The sequence below is a fragment of the Pseudophryne corroboree genome, chromosome 8 (genome assembly GCF_028390025.1).
Source record: "Pseudophryne corroboree isolate aPseCor3 chromosome 8, aPseCor3.hap2, whole genome shotgun sequence".
Classification (NCBI taxonomy): Eukaryota; Metazoa; Chordata; class Amphibia; order Anura; family Myobatrachidae; genus Pseudophryne; species Pseudophryne corroboree.
In genome coordinates, this window is record NC_086451.1 from 27,122,973 (window position 1) to 27,137,313 (window position 14,341).

Genomic DNA, 14,341 nt, shown 5'->3' on the forward strand with positions numbered 1-14,341 from the left:
AATAAGAGTAAATATCGATGACCAAAAATTTGCGAGAGCTGGGCAGGACCAAAACGTATGGAGCAAAGTACCAACATTATTACAATTGTGCCAACACATGTTGGAGCTGGACGGCCAAATGAAATGGAGTCTGGACGGGGTTAGATATAGGCGATGGAGAAGCTTGTAAAAAAGTTCCACATGGGACATACATCTCGATGAATGAAAACACGTATAAAATACCCCCTGCCATTCATCTTCAGAAATCGTGCAAACAAGATCTGTTTCCCATTTCCTCAGAGAGTTCAGTTTCAGGGGGGAGTAGAGACCAATTATGAAATTGTACCAGCGACTTATACCGCCTTTAGTATCGGTCCTATCCAGTAACACTCGCAGGTGTTTAGGGAGGGGGGAAGCTCCGTGGGGAGCCGGTGTAACACTATGGAGCCAGTGCCGCCGCTGTAAATATTTGTAGAAATCCCTTTGTGGAAGGGAGAATTTAGATTGGAGCTGACTAAACTGTAAAAGGGCATTATCCTTGAATGCTCCGCCAAGCGAGGACAGGCCATGGGATACCCATACATCTAAGTTTAAATTCGGGATGAGGGAGGCTACTCCAATTAGAGACAAATCCGTTGTTGGGAGATGGACATCCTTCATTTTAGAGACCAGTTCAAGCCATGCCTTACGTGCTGATAACGCCATAGCGGAGCGTGACACAAAACGTAGACCCTCCGAATCCGGGAGCCTTAATACATCAGCTAATGGGAGCGGGGAGACTAAGCCCCTTTCTAAAAGAACCCAGGGTTTGGGGACATCTTCAACCATCCAAGCACCGGTTTGGGAAAGGATACATGCTATATGATAGGACCGAATATCAGGGAATGCTAACCCCCCTTCTGACTTGGGGAGTGACAGTGTGGTCCGGGCTAATCTGGGTTTTTTCCCCTTCCAGACATATTGAACAAACGCTGAGTTAAATTTAGCATATAAGACTTTAGGGAGCAAAATTGGAATCGTCCTAAACAGATACAATAACTTGTGGAGTACCATCACTTTTAAAGCCGCAATGCGGCCCATCCAGGTCACGTGATACATCATCCAGTCAGACAATAACAGGGAAATGTTACGTAGGAGGGGCAAATATTTACTGGATACAAGGTCCGATACCCTCGGAGTAATCTGGATCCCCAGATATTTTATACTCCTATCCTGCCAGGCATAATCATATTGAGCTTTCAACAAATGTAATTGAGTTGGAGGGAGGTTAATTGGCAATGCCTCCGTTTTGGAGGTATTCAACTTATAGTATGAGACGAGGAATACTCCTCTAAAGTCAGTTGTAGCTGTTGTAGTGATGTGTCTGGATTTATCAGAGTAAGGAGGACATCATCAGCGAACAGGCTAATTTTGTACTCACGGCCATGAACGACTGGACCTTGCACTGATCTGTTGGATCGAATAGCCTCCGCCAGGGGTTCTATCGCCAGCGCGAAGACCAACGGGGATTATGGACAACCCTGACGTGTGCCATTGGTAATTTGGAACGTAGAAGAGAGGATACCGTTCACGAAAACTCTGGCCGTTGGGCTCGAGTAAAGTGCTGTTATAGAGGAAAGAGCACTGCCTCCTATTCCCAGCCTCTCAAGGACCGCAAAGAGATATCCCCAGTGAAGCCTATCAAATGCCTTCTCCACGTCCAGCGAGAGCAAAATTAGCGGCCGCGAGGACGCGGAGGAAGACGCGGAGGAGGCATCCAACACATCAATGATCCTCCTGGTATTATCTGGGGCCTGTCTGCCCTGAACAAACCCGACTTGATCACACTTCACCAGAGTAGGGATTAGAGGGTTTAGCCTATTTGCTATCAGCTTCGCATAGATCTTCACATCAGTATTGAGGAGGGCTATCGGGCGGTAGTTGGCCACCAAAGCCGGGTTTTTTCCCTGTTTAGGGAAAGTAACAATCCTAGCCTCCAGCATTTCCGAGGGAAAGGTCGCTAATGCGGAGGCCTCATTAAAAACCGGAATAAGCACCGGGATTAACATCTCCTGGAAGCAAGTATAGAACCTATTAATATAGCCATCCGGGCCAGGGGCCTTATCCACAGGGAATGCTTTAATAACCTGTCGAAGTTTGCCTTCCGACCAGGGGAGCGACAGGGATTGAAGATCTGATGGCTTTAGACGTGGAAGGGACAATTTGTTTAAGAATGCATCAATGTCCGCAGGCGTTGGTTGAGGGGTCATAGGGTCATTCTTTAAGTTATACAGAGAAGCATAATATGTAGCAAAGGCTGATGCTATGTCCACCGGGTTTGTCACTTTTGTGCCATGCAGATTATTAATTACCTTCACCCTATCCCTCGCCGTTTTCACTCTCAGTTTCCTGGCTAGCAATCTGCCTGCTCTATAACCCTGTACATAAAACCGTTGTTTCAATCTAAACATATTCTTGTGGACCTCTGCCAGCGCGAGAACGTTCCACTCCTCACTAACCTTAAGAAGTTCCCGGTAGAGGGATTTATCTGAGGGGGCAGATTTGAGCCTGTTTTCGAGAACCGCCAACCTATTCTCCACGTCCTTCTGGAAGGCCGTCTTTTGCTTGCGCAGCCGGGCTGACGCTTGTATTGCTGACCTGCGGAGAACCACTTTGAGAGCACACCAGTGCGTAAAGACAGACGTGTTGGCCGGATCGTTAGTGGCTAGGTACATGGTGAGTGTTTGAGCAATGGAGTCCCTGGTCTCTTTATTGGAAAGGAGATGGTCGCCGAGACGCCATGGACTAAGCGGAGATCTAACTGGCAGGATAGTAGCTTTTTTAATCTGTTGGAGGGTCCATTTATCCGAGAACATCAGATCGATCCTGGAGAACGATCTATGTACCGGAGAATAAAAAATATAGTCCCTACCGGTGGGGTTTTTGGCTCTCCAGACATCGTACAATTCGTATTCGTGAGTTAAATGTCTAAACGCTGCGTAATGATCACATTTAGATAAAGCTTTCGGGTGACGGTGCTTGGATGTTTTATCTAAGGTTGGATCGAGCACCATATTGAAGTTTCCTAAAAGAAGCAGCGATCCCGTTAGGTAGGACTGGAGGACGTTACAGAATTTCCGGAGAAAGGGGATCTGTTTGGAGTTAGGGGCATAGACTACTGCTAAGGTGACGGGTTTATCATCTAGCTTGCCTATCAGTATCAAATACCTGCCATCGGAGTTAGAAAGTTGTTTAGTCAATATAAAATTACAGGATTTGGACAGTAAAATGGCCACCCCTGCCTTTTTGCTCGGGCCATTGGACATGTAACATATCGGAAACTTATTATTATGAAATGTAGGGGGGGGAGGGAACATAAAGTGGGTTTCCTGTAGGGCGACAATGTGGGCTTTTAACTTAGCAAAGTGGGAAAGCGCTAGTTTTCGTTTATTCGGGGAGTTCAGACCCTTGACATTCAGAGAAAGAATATTAATCATTGGAAAACATAATAAAATTGCACCTCGACACTGACCAGTAATGAGACACTAAAGCAAGAGCGTACATATGATCGCATGCAGAAAAACATATGTTAATACCTGTTACCTTGTGCTGTCGTGTAATGACCGTAAATTGAGAATAGGAGAAGGAAATGGGGCGGGGTGGAGCAAATAGGGAGAGAAGAGGGATTAGAAAAAGGAGACAAACCGTAGACCACCAAAAGCGGCGGCACATTGGGGGAAGTGGCAACCATAGCCGCCACCACCACTCTAATAACAAAACACAAAACAGTAGGTACGGGATACCGTACAGCAGAAACTGAAATCACTCGGCGCCCCGCCCCCGACCAAATCCCCTCGAGGACGGGACACCGAGAGAGACGCATATTCATAAAACACATAGCCTAGCCTCTACTAACTGTTACATCAAAAGAAGAAAAAAATAACACCCTGGTAATTTGGAGAACAGTTATTAAACAAACGAACCAGAAAATGAAGTACGAGTAAAAAAGGAACATAAATTTACTCACGCGTACAGACCCTACATGAGGTGATAATGTCAATTGTAGTCTGTACTTCAGTTTGCCAATAAAAGTCTCTGTTTGACAGACTTTGACAACTCGGGTCTGCCCACGGAAATAGCTGGGCCATTAAACATAAGGGATAACGATAATCATGATGATTTACGTACAGTTGACCATTCTTGAGGTATTCCGGGTGCGTTCGGGCGGTCATTGGAGATCGCCTCCAAGTTCCAGGAGACCAGAACCCGGGAGCCTTCATCAGGAGAAGTGATGATCTGAGTGTTGCCATTTCGCCTGACAATCAGACGAGTGGGGAAACCCCAGCGGTACTGAATATTTGCTCTTCGGAGAGCTCTTGTGATTGGGGCAAAGGACCTCCGGAGTGCCAGCGTAGCCGCTGACAGGTCCCCAAAGACTTGAAGATCTCCCAATATTGAGCCAGCACTATCCGTGTTTCTTGCGGCTTGGAGAACCCGTTCTTTAACATGGAAATAATGGAACCGCATGAGAGTGTCTCTGGGTGCTTCCTTCGGGGCTGAACGCGCCTTGGGTAGTCGGTGGATACGATCCAGCAGGAAATCTGAGAGATGATCTTTAGGTAATAATTTCGTGAAAAGATCAACAACAAACTCTGTTAATTCGGAATTTGACACAGACTCCGGGATCCCCCTAATCTTCACATTATTCCGTCGCGATCTATCTTCAAGGTCCCCGACCTTACCACGGAGTGCCGTCACCTCCACTTGCAGGTCCTCATGTAGAGAAATTAGGTCATTGTGGGACTTGACCACCTCTTCTAATTTGTGTTCTAGGTGGTCAGTTCGTTGACCCACCGCATCGACGGATTGCTGGTAGCCTTGTAGTGCTAATTTAAATTCCTGCGAAATGTCCGATTTGAAGGAGGCTAGGAGCTGCTTCATCGCGCCAATCGTCAAGGGGGCATCATCGCCCAATCCGGGTGGAGTGACTGAGGCCGACGGAGATAGATCGACAGGGTTATGAACTGCAGAAAGTGGTTTGGACGCCATATCTGTCATGGGCTTGCCCTTGCCTCCTTGTGATGAAGGCAACAGCTTGAAGAAGCTTACCGGGGGTACCCCGGATAATTCTTTCTGGCGTTTAGGTGGCATTCCATCTCGGAGAAGGGAGAGATCCCTGGATGTTGGAGTAAAATCATGCATCTGAATCTGCAGAGACTGGGATGCATCTTTAGACCAACAATCCCCCTTGGTGCGCCTTTAGACGCAGCCAGTGGACGCACCATCAAAACTTGTAACAGCCCCGTGCTAGCTGGGTGCAGATTCTCTGTCAGTGTATGGCCTTCAATGCGAGCGATTAACATCCAACTTCGCAACAAGTGACATGCCCACAGCAATTCCATGCCCATAAGACGTTGTATCTCCGTGTATCTAAAAAGCCACCTTCTGGTCACCGCCCGGAAACGCCCGATACATTTACAATACATTTCTCATACCATGGCCGGGATGTAATGAAGTCCTACCTCGGTGGCTGTGTGAGTCAGAGTTCAGCCGGCAATCCACACGGCCGTTGAACTTGGTCTTCACTACATACCGTCGCATGTGTACCAATGACAACTGCAGCGCTGTACATTCACCGTGTGGGACCCATGTGCTGTGTGACTTTACCAACTTGGGTGCATAAACTGTTAAAAAACATTGACCATTTGTGCAAATGGTGTCTGAAATGTTATAGATATATTTTTATGTCATGGGTGTGGGTGGGGTGTCCAGGTCTACCTGTAACGTTATGCTGGACTCACTTATCGATCGTCGGCCTGATGTGCTGTATTTGACGTCACAACTAGGTGGGCATTGATATGTGCCCGCCCAGTTGTGATGTCAGTCACCGGCGGCCTCTGCATCAAGTGTACGGGCGGTCTGCAGATCGCCCGTACACACAGCTCGATGTGCCGACATATCTGCAGATATAATGGTCATCAACTGTGCTGCAGGGCTGACACGATATCACAGTGTCGTACACAGACATATTGGTGGTACGCCAACGTGTCCACGATATATCTGCTATTTAGTCGAACGCCTGATATATCGTCCAGTGTGTACCCAGTTTAAGATTGTAAACTCCAGGGTAGCAATGTCTGAAAATAAATAAAACATTTTACAAAGTAAGGAATCATCATAACTCTTTTGAAAGTAGAAAGCATGGTGCAAAAATGTGATAATTTTCCTGTGTGCAGCGCCATGTAGTCTACTGACGCTAAGTAAACGGCCGGCTATCTCCCAGAACAGTGTCCTACATTAATACCCTCTCTGACCCGCTGCTGTGTCTGAGGATACAGCATCTGATCATCTATGAGAACATCGGACATCTGAGAAGGTTACTTGTAATCAAGCAGCAGATGCATACCCTGTGTTGTGGAACACTCGCCATCACGGCCCCTGCCCCGCCCCCAAACGGCCCACTGCGGCTCTGAGGGGTCTATGACTCTCATTGCATACACTGGTCTGCACAAGCACCGTACAGATCCTCCGCATGCGCAGATAATAACCATCAGGTTTTTCATACATCGCTGAATCAGACCCTGAATGTTCTGGTGTGGTTCAGAAGATCAACACTGTCTAGATAGTCATTAGGTCACCCCCATATGGTCAACATGCATGCGGATGACAGGGTTAAAAGCTTGACAGGTTAAAGGTAGACAGTGGGTAAGGGCGACGTATACAAAAGGTCAACAGGGTCTAGGGGTCGACACGAAAAAATCAACACATTAAAATTTTGTAAAAAATTTTTTTTATTTTTTTGGGGTGTAATTTTGTATGTTTAACTATATCTAAGCACAATCAGTGGTAACGTGTACCCTGGCGGGCTCCCTGGCTCGCCACTCTTCAGGTAAGGTGTCTCGTTGTCCTTGTCACAGGTTATTATTCCCAATCGTACTCCATGGGGATAGTAAATCAAGCAAAAGTTCGAAAAATATGAAAAAAGTGTGTCGACCATTTGTGTGTCGACCACTGTCATGTCGACCATTTGTACCTGTTGACCTTAAGCGCTGCCTACCTGTTACCTGTCAGCTTTTGACTATGTCGACCTCGACCTAATGCATGTCGACCTATTGGCCGTCGACCTAGACACTGTCGGCTGAATGTATTACTTTTAGGTGTCCCTAGGGAATATATTGCTTTAGCTTTTATCTGAAGACCAGTTGAAATAAATTGAAGTACAACGTTCTCTCAAGTTTCCCAAGGTCCAGGTGATGCGTCGGCAGATAATGAGGCCTGGGCGAGGGTACATGGGATTTTAGGGAGAATAGAAATTCTGTTTATAAACAGGACTTTTGGGGAGATGTACTAAGCAGTGAAAAGAGAGGAGAAGTGGGACAGTGGAGAAGTTGCCCATGGCGACCAATCAACAGTGACGTAACATTTATAATTTGCATACTATAAATTTATACAGAGCAGCTGATTGGTTGCCATGGGCAACTTCTCCACCGGCTCACTTCTCCACACTTTTCACTGCTTAGTACATTTCCCCCTTAATTAAAAATGTTTAGTAAAAAGGGAGCATGATCTATTCTCACAGCGACTTGTGGACGGGTGCGTTCCCCAGACGAATAGAGAAACTCACTGACTTTTTACCCAGTAGCAGATTTTCCACTCAGACCGAAGTCAATGAGGTCAGACAGTCACAGGAAAAAAACAGGTCGCATGCAATCTTATCAGGCGATAATGGATAAATGACGAAGGGAGGAGAAAGGGGGACACCGGGCTCACAAATAAGCTCTAATGATGTAATAATATTATATAACGTTATTACAAATAATCGTCACAGGCGTTCCAGAAACTGATTACAATGTAACACCGGGAGGGTAATCTGATTTCTATTTTTGAGATCAGACAATGTTGATCTTCTAAGCACAGGACGTGACTGTGATTAGCCCCCCCCCCCCTTACAGTAATCACAGTCCGGCTACCGTCAGTAAACGTCTTACCTCTGGGAATATGTTATTGTACAGTATATACTGTCACACTGCTTGTTATCACAGGCTCAGCTATGTGTGGAAGTCACGGAATAATCAGTGTGGTCTCTATGTCACCTTTTACCACGTTTGTCTATCGGGTAAACATTATACTATGTAGTCATTGTACGAGTATGTCAGAAAATCGACACGGTCGCAATGTCAACAGTACATGTCAATGTTAGGTTTAGGGTTAGGCTGTGGTTAGGGCTAGGTAAAAAGTTAGGGTTAAGGTTATGGTAAGGCAGCGGTTATGGTTAGGTTTATGGATATGGTTAGGGTTAGGCTGCGGTTAGGGTTAGGTACAGAGTTAGGGTTAGGTTTATGGTAAGGCTGCGGTTATGCTTTGGTTTATGGATATGGTTAGGGTTAGGCTGTGGTTAGGGTTAGGTACAGAGTTAGGATTAGGTTTATGGTAAGGCTGCGGTTATGGTTAGGTTTAGGGATAAGGCTAGGCTGCGGTTAGTGTTAGGTATAGAGTTAGGCGTAGGTTTATGGTATGGCTGCGGTTATGGTTAGGTTTATGGATATGGTTAGGGTTAGGTAGAGAGTTAGGGTTAGGTTTATTTATAGTATGGCTGCAGTTATGGTTAGGTTTAGGGACAGGGTTAGGCTGAGGTTAGGGTTAGGTATAGAGGTAGGGTTAGGTTTATGGAAAGGCTGCGGTTATGCTTTAATTTATGGATATGGTTAGGGCTAGGCTGTGGTTAGGGTTAGGTACAGAGTTAGGGTTAGGTTGATTATAAGGCTGCGGATATGGATTGGTTTATGGATATGGTTAGGATTAGGTATAGAGTTAGGTTGATGGTAAGGCTGCGGTTATGGTTAGGTTTATGGATATGGTTAGGGTTAGGCTGCGGTTAGGGTTAGTTTTATGGTAAGGCTGCGGTTATGCTTTGGTTTATGGATATGGTTAGGGTTAGGCTGTGGTTAGGGTTAGGTATAGAGTTAGGATTAGGTTTCTGGTAAGGCTGTGGTTATGGTTAGGTTTAGGGATAAGGCTAGGCTGCGGTTAGTGTTAGGTATAGAGTTAGGCGTAGGTTTATGGTATGGCTGCGGTTATGGTTAGGTTTATGGATATGGTTAGGGTTAGGTAGAGAGTTAGGGTTAGGTTTATTTATAGTATAGCTGCAGTTATGGTTAGGTTTAGGGACAGGGTTAGGCTGAGGTTAGGGTTAGGTATAGAGGTAGGGTTAGGTTTATGGTAAGGCTGTGGTTATGCTTTGGTTTATGGATATGGTTAGGGCTAGGCTGTGGTTAGGGTTAGGTACAGAGTTAGGGTTAGGTTGATGATAAGGCTGCGGATATGGTTTGGTTTATGGATATGGTTAGGGTTAGGTATAGAGTTAGGTTGATGGTAAGGCTGCGGTTATGGTTAGGTTTATGGATATGGTTAGGTTTAGGCTGCGGTTAGGGTTAGGTACAGAGTTAGGGTTAGGTTTATGGTAAGGCTGCGGTTATGCTTTAGTTTATGGATATGGTTAGGGTTAGGCTGTGGTTAGGGTTAGGTACAGAGTTAGGATTAGGTTTATGGTAAGGCTGCGGTTATGTTTAGGTTTAGGGATAAGGCTAGGCTGCGGTTAGTGTTAGGTATAGAGTTAGGTGTAGGTTTATGGTAAGGCTGCGGTTATGGTTAGGTTTAGGGATAAGGCTAGGCTGCTGTTAGTGTTAGGTATAGAGTTAGGCGTAGGTTTATGGTATGGCTGCGGTTATGGCTTGGTTTATTGATATGGTTAGGGTTAGGTATAGAGTTAGGTTGATGGTAAGGCTGCGGTTATGGTTAGGTTTATGGATATGGTTAGGGTTAGGCTGCGGTTAGGGTTAGGTACAGAGTTAGGGTTAGGTTTATGGTAAGGCTGCGGTTATGCTTTAGTTTATGGATATGGTTAGGGTTAGGTTGTGGTTAGGGTTAGGTACAGAGTTAGGATTAGGTTTATGGTAAGGCTGCGGTTATGGTTAGGTTTAGGGATAAGGCTAGGCTGCGGTTAGTGTTAGGTATAGAGTTAGGCATAGGTTTATGGTATGGCTGCGGTTATGGTTAGGTTTATGGATATGGTTAGGGTTAGGTAGAGAGTTAGGGTTAGGTTTATTTATAGTATGGCTGCAGTTATGGTTAGGTTTAGGGACAGGGTTAGGCTGAGGTTAGGGTTAGGTATAGAGGTAGGGTTAGGTTTATGGTAAGGCTGCGGTTATGCTTTGGTTTATGGATATGGTTAGGGCTAGGCTGTGGTTAGGGTTAGGTACAGAGTTAGGGTTAGGTTGATGATAAGGCTGCGGATATGGTTTGGTTTATGGAGATGGTTAGGGTTAGGTATAGATTTAGGTTGATGGTAAGGCTGCGGTTATGCTTTGGTTTATGGATATGGTTAGGGCTAGGCTGTGGTTAGGGTTAGGTACAGAGTTAGGGTTAGGTTGATGATAAGGCTGCGGATATGGTTTGGTTTATGGATATGGTTAGGGTTAGGTATAGAGTTAGGTTGATGGTAAGGCTGCGGTTATGGTTAGGTTTATGGATATGGTTAGGGTTAGGCTGCGGTTAGGGTTAGGTACAGAGTTAGGGTTAGGTTTATGGTAAGGCTGCGGTTATGCTTTGGTTTATGGATATGGTTAGGGTTAGGCTGTGGTTAGGGTTAGGTACAGAGTTAGGATTAGGTTTATGGTAAGGCTGCGGTTATGTTTAGGTTTAGGGATAAGGCTAGGCTGCGGTTAGTGTTAGGTATAGAGTTAGGCGTAGGTTTATGGTAAGGCTGCGGTTATGGTTAGGTTTAGGGATAAGGCTAGGCTGCGGTTAGTGTTAGGTATAGAGTTAGGCATAGGTTTATGGTATGGCTGTGGTTATGGTTAGGTTTAGGGATAAGGTTACGCTGCGGTTAGTGTTAGGTATAGAGTTAGGCGTAGGTTTATGGTATGGCTGCGGTTATGGTTAGGTTTAGGGATAGGGTTAGGCTGTGGTTAGGGTGTTAAGTATAGAGTTAGGTTTATGGTATGGCTGCGATTATAGGGCCTAATTCAGACCTGATTGCTAGCAGGCGATTTTTGCACTGCTGCGATCAGATAGTCACCGCCCATAGGGGAGTGTATTTTCACTGTGCAAGTGTGCAATCGCATGTGTGTCAGAGCTGTAAGAACAGATCTTGTTGTTGTCTCTGCACAGCCCAGGACTTGCTCAGCCGCTGTGATCACATCAGCCAGTCCGGGAACAGAATTTACATCAGGAACCCTCCCTGCAAACGCTTGGACACGCCTGCATTTTTCAGACACTCCCTGAAGATGGTCAGTTGCCACCCACAAACGTCTTCTTCCTGTCAATCTCCTTGCGATCGCCCGTGCGAACGGATTGCTGTGCGGTGATCTGCTTTGTACCTGTGGAACACGCCTGTGCATTGCGCTGCATACACGTGCGCAGTTTGGAACTGATCGCCCGCTGTGCGAAAACTCACTGCAGCGATCAAGTCTGAATTAGCCCTATAGTTAGGTTTAGGGATAGGGTTAGGTTGTGGTTAGGGTTAGGTATAAAGTCAGGGCAGGGCCGTCTTAACAGCAGTGTAGGCCCCTGGGCACAGCAATGCACTGGGCCCCCTACCCATCCTCCGGCGGTGGGGGTGGGGGGTGTTCTCAGCGGCAGCTTTGATGTCCCTATCTTCTGCTCAGCATGTAGAACCTGGAGCAGTAATTTCTGCTAATTACTCCTATACTGTATAGATGAGGCTAAACGGTAGAAGGAGGCATTGGGCTGAATGTAGTAGCCCTGGTATATGGCTTCCAGGGTGGTATTGGGTGTTTAATACGTAGGGGAGGGGTGGATAGTGGAGTGGGCTTAATCTTTATAATTTTCCGGTGGGAGGGCAGCTTGCTTGACTGCAGATATCTCAAGTTCCTGAAAATATATTTCTGAATGGGATAAAAAACTAGAGAATCCCACCTTTCAGGAGGTCCTGGGGACTTGGGGATCAGAGTTCAGGAGCCAGAGCAATTCACCAACGAAAATCTAAAACTGCATACCAGGCGTGTGGAGCTGGGGCAGGGACCAGCTGCTGGAAGGCTGATATATCTGGTTCTGGGCAAAGTAGAGACAAGCTGCCAGTGTTCACCAAAAGGGGAGAATCTCAGCTTTAGGATTCTACTCTCATAAAAACTCTAAGTCAGACAGAACCTGAGATATCTGGCTGGGAAGAGCAATTAACAGGCTCAGATGGGTACCACTGCTTTCAAGTCGGATATCTCCAGTTCCCCAGGGCCGATTTTCAAAAATCTGATACCCCTGGAAAGAGGGGACCCTCAGCTATCAGCCTAGGGCCCTTATACTCATGGGGCCCTTGGGCAAGAGCCCATTGAGCCCATACGAAAAGACGGCCCTGAGTCAGGGTTAGATTTATGGGAAGGCTGCGGTTATGGCTAGATGGCTAGGTTTAGGGTTAGGCTGTGGTCAGAGCTGGCCCTAGGCATAGGCAAACTAGGCAATTGCCTAGGGCATTTGGTATGCCCAGGGGCACAAGCAGCTTCTGCTGATTAAAATGATATGCAGCATGCCTATATTCTGTGTGTGACTGCGGCTGTATCTGCATATGAAATGCTACATTACAGTGCATTCCAGGAAATCACTGTAACGTAGCATTTTGTATGCAGATACAGCCACAGTCGCACACAGAATATAGGCATGCTGCATATCATTTTAATCAGCAGAAGCTGTTAGAAGCTGCTAGTGCATCCTAGCCACAAAGTAATGCAAATAAGATGCATTTTTGTCAAAAAGGCACCCGACGTTATCAGAGCTGCCAGCTGACTCACGCCAGGTATCTCCTGTTGCATGGCGTATTGAGGCAAGATGTATGAAGACTCATGTGTATCCATGCATAGGTAGAGGTCACAGTGTTAGCAGCCGTGTGAGTGTTTTGTGCGGGTGCATTGGTTGTGCAGTAGTGTTCGGCATATGTGTAAAGGGCATTATGTGTATAAGGGCATTAATAAAGGTTGGCATGATGTGCAAGCCGCATTATGTTTATAAGTACATTAATAATGTGTGTCATGTGTAAGGGGCATTACTGTGTGGTATTATGTGTATAAATGTATTACTAATGTGTGGCATTATGTGTATAAGGTGCTCTACTGTGTGTCGTAATGTATAGAAGGGGCACTACTGTGTGGTCTAATGTGAATAAAAAGCAATATGGTGTGGTGTAATGTGAATAAGGGGGCACCAGCCAAAATCCTGCAGCCCATAGGTCAGATCTGCCACTGGTGGGGTCAGTTTCTTTATGTCACTAAATTAATTGTTAGCACACAATGGGTTAATTATGTAATTCTTTTGACCACAAAAGCAGGAAGTTAATTGATTACCAACATATACAAATGTTTTATTGTTTTAAAGATGTAGGAAGTGACCAAAATTGCACATAATTATTCTTAAACATTTAATTGTTTAAACACGGTGTTCATAAAACACATCAGAAAATAAATTACTGGCTAATTATAGGTAATTAAGCAGATGGTTGTTTGAAATGGTTATAGTTTACACTTTACAATTGCAGCAAAAACATTTTTTTTTTATCAAAAATAACTTTTTAACAATCAAAACCTTTAACCAGTATGTGACCTTTAATGTTATAGGGCCGTTTCAGTGCAGATTTACATTGCTATCTATTTTAAACTACACACCGTCGTTAGAGGCTAAGCCCCGTTAACCCCTGCATGCCTTTGAACATATGCAGGCCGGTAGATAACAGAACCAGATATGCAGGGCAGTATAGAGGGCATACAGAAATGGGTTCCGGTTGAGAAAAGATAGACAGGTGTAGGGGGGGAGAAAGGGAATGTACAGAAATGCTGTGCGATGGGTAAAGGATAGGGAGAGGCAGGGTGGTAGGGAGAGGATAAAGAGAGGGAAGGTGTTAGACAGAAAATAGCGTTATAAGAGGCTACGACCCGTTAACCCCTGCACGGGCTTCAGCTGTGCTATAATTGTTATTATATGGAGTATTACCTTCACAAAAGTTTATGCTATTGGGTAAATATTGCAAGGGGGAAGGGCATGCAATTGTCAAGGGGGCGTAGCCCATTGTGAGGGCGTGAAGAGTGGCTGCAGGGCACAATGAATAACATAGTGTAGTATATACTGCTAGTGTATGTAGCGCAGCTTATACACACAGTGGCCAAAGGTATCAGAGCCGCGTATACACACAATGGACACAGGTAGCTGAGCCGCTTATACACACAATGGCGACGGGTAATGGAGCCGCGTATCCACACAGTGGACAGAGGTAGCAGGCCAGCTTATGCACACAATACCCACAGGTAGCAGAGCCGCTTATACACACAATACCCACAGGTAGCAGAGCCGCTTATACACACAGCACCCACAGGTAGCAGCG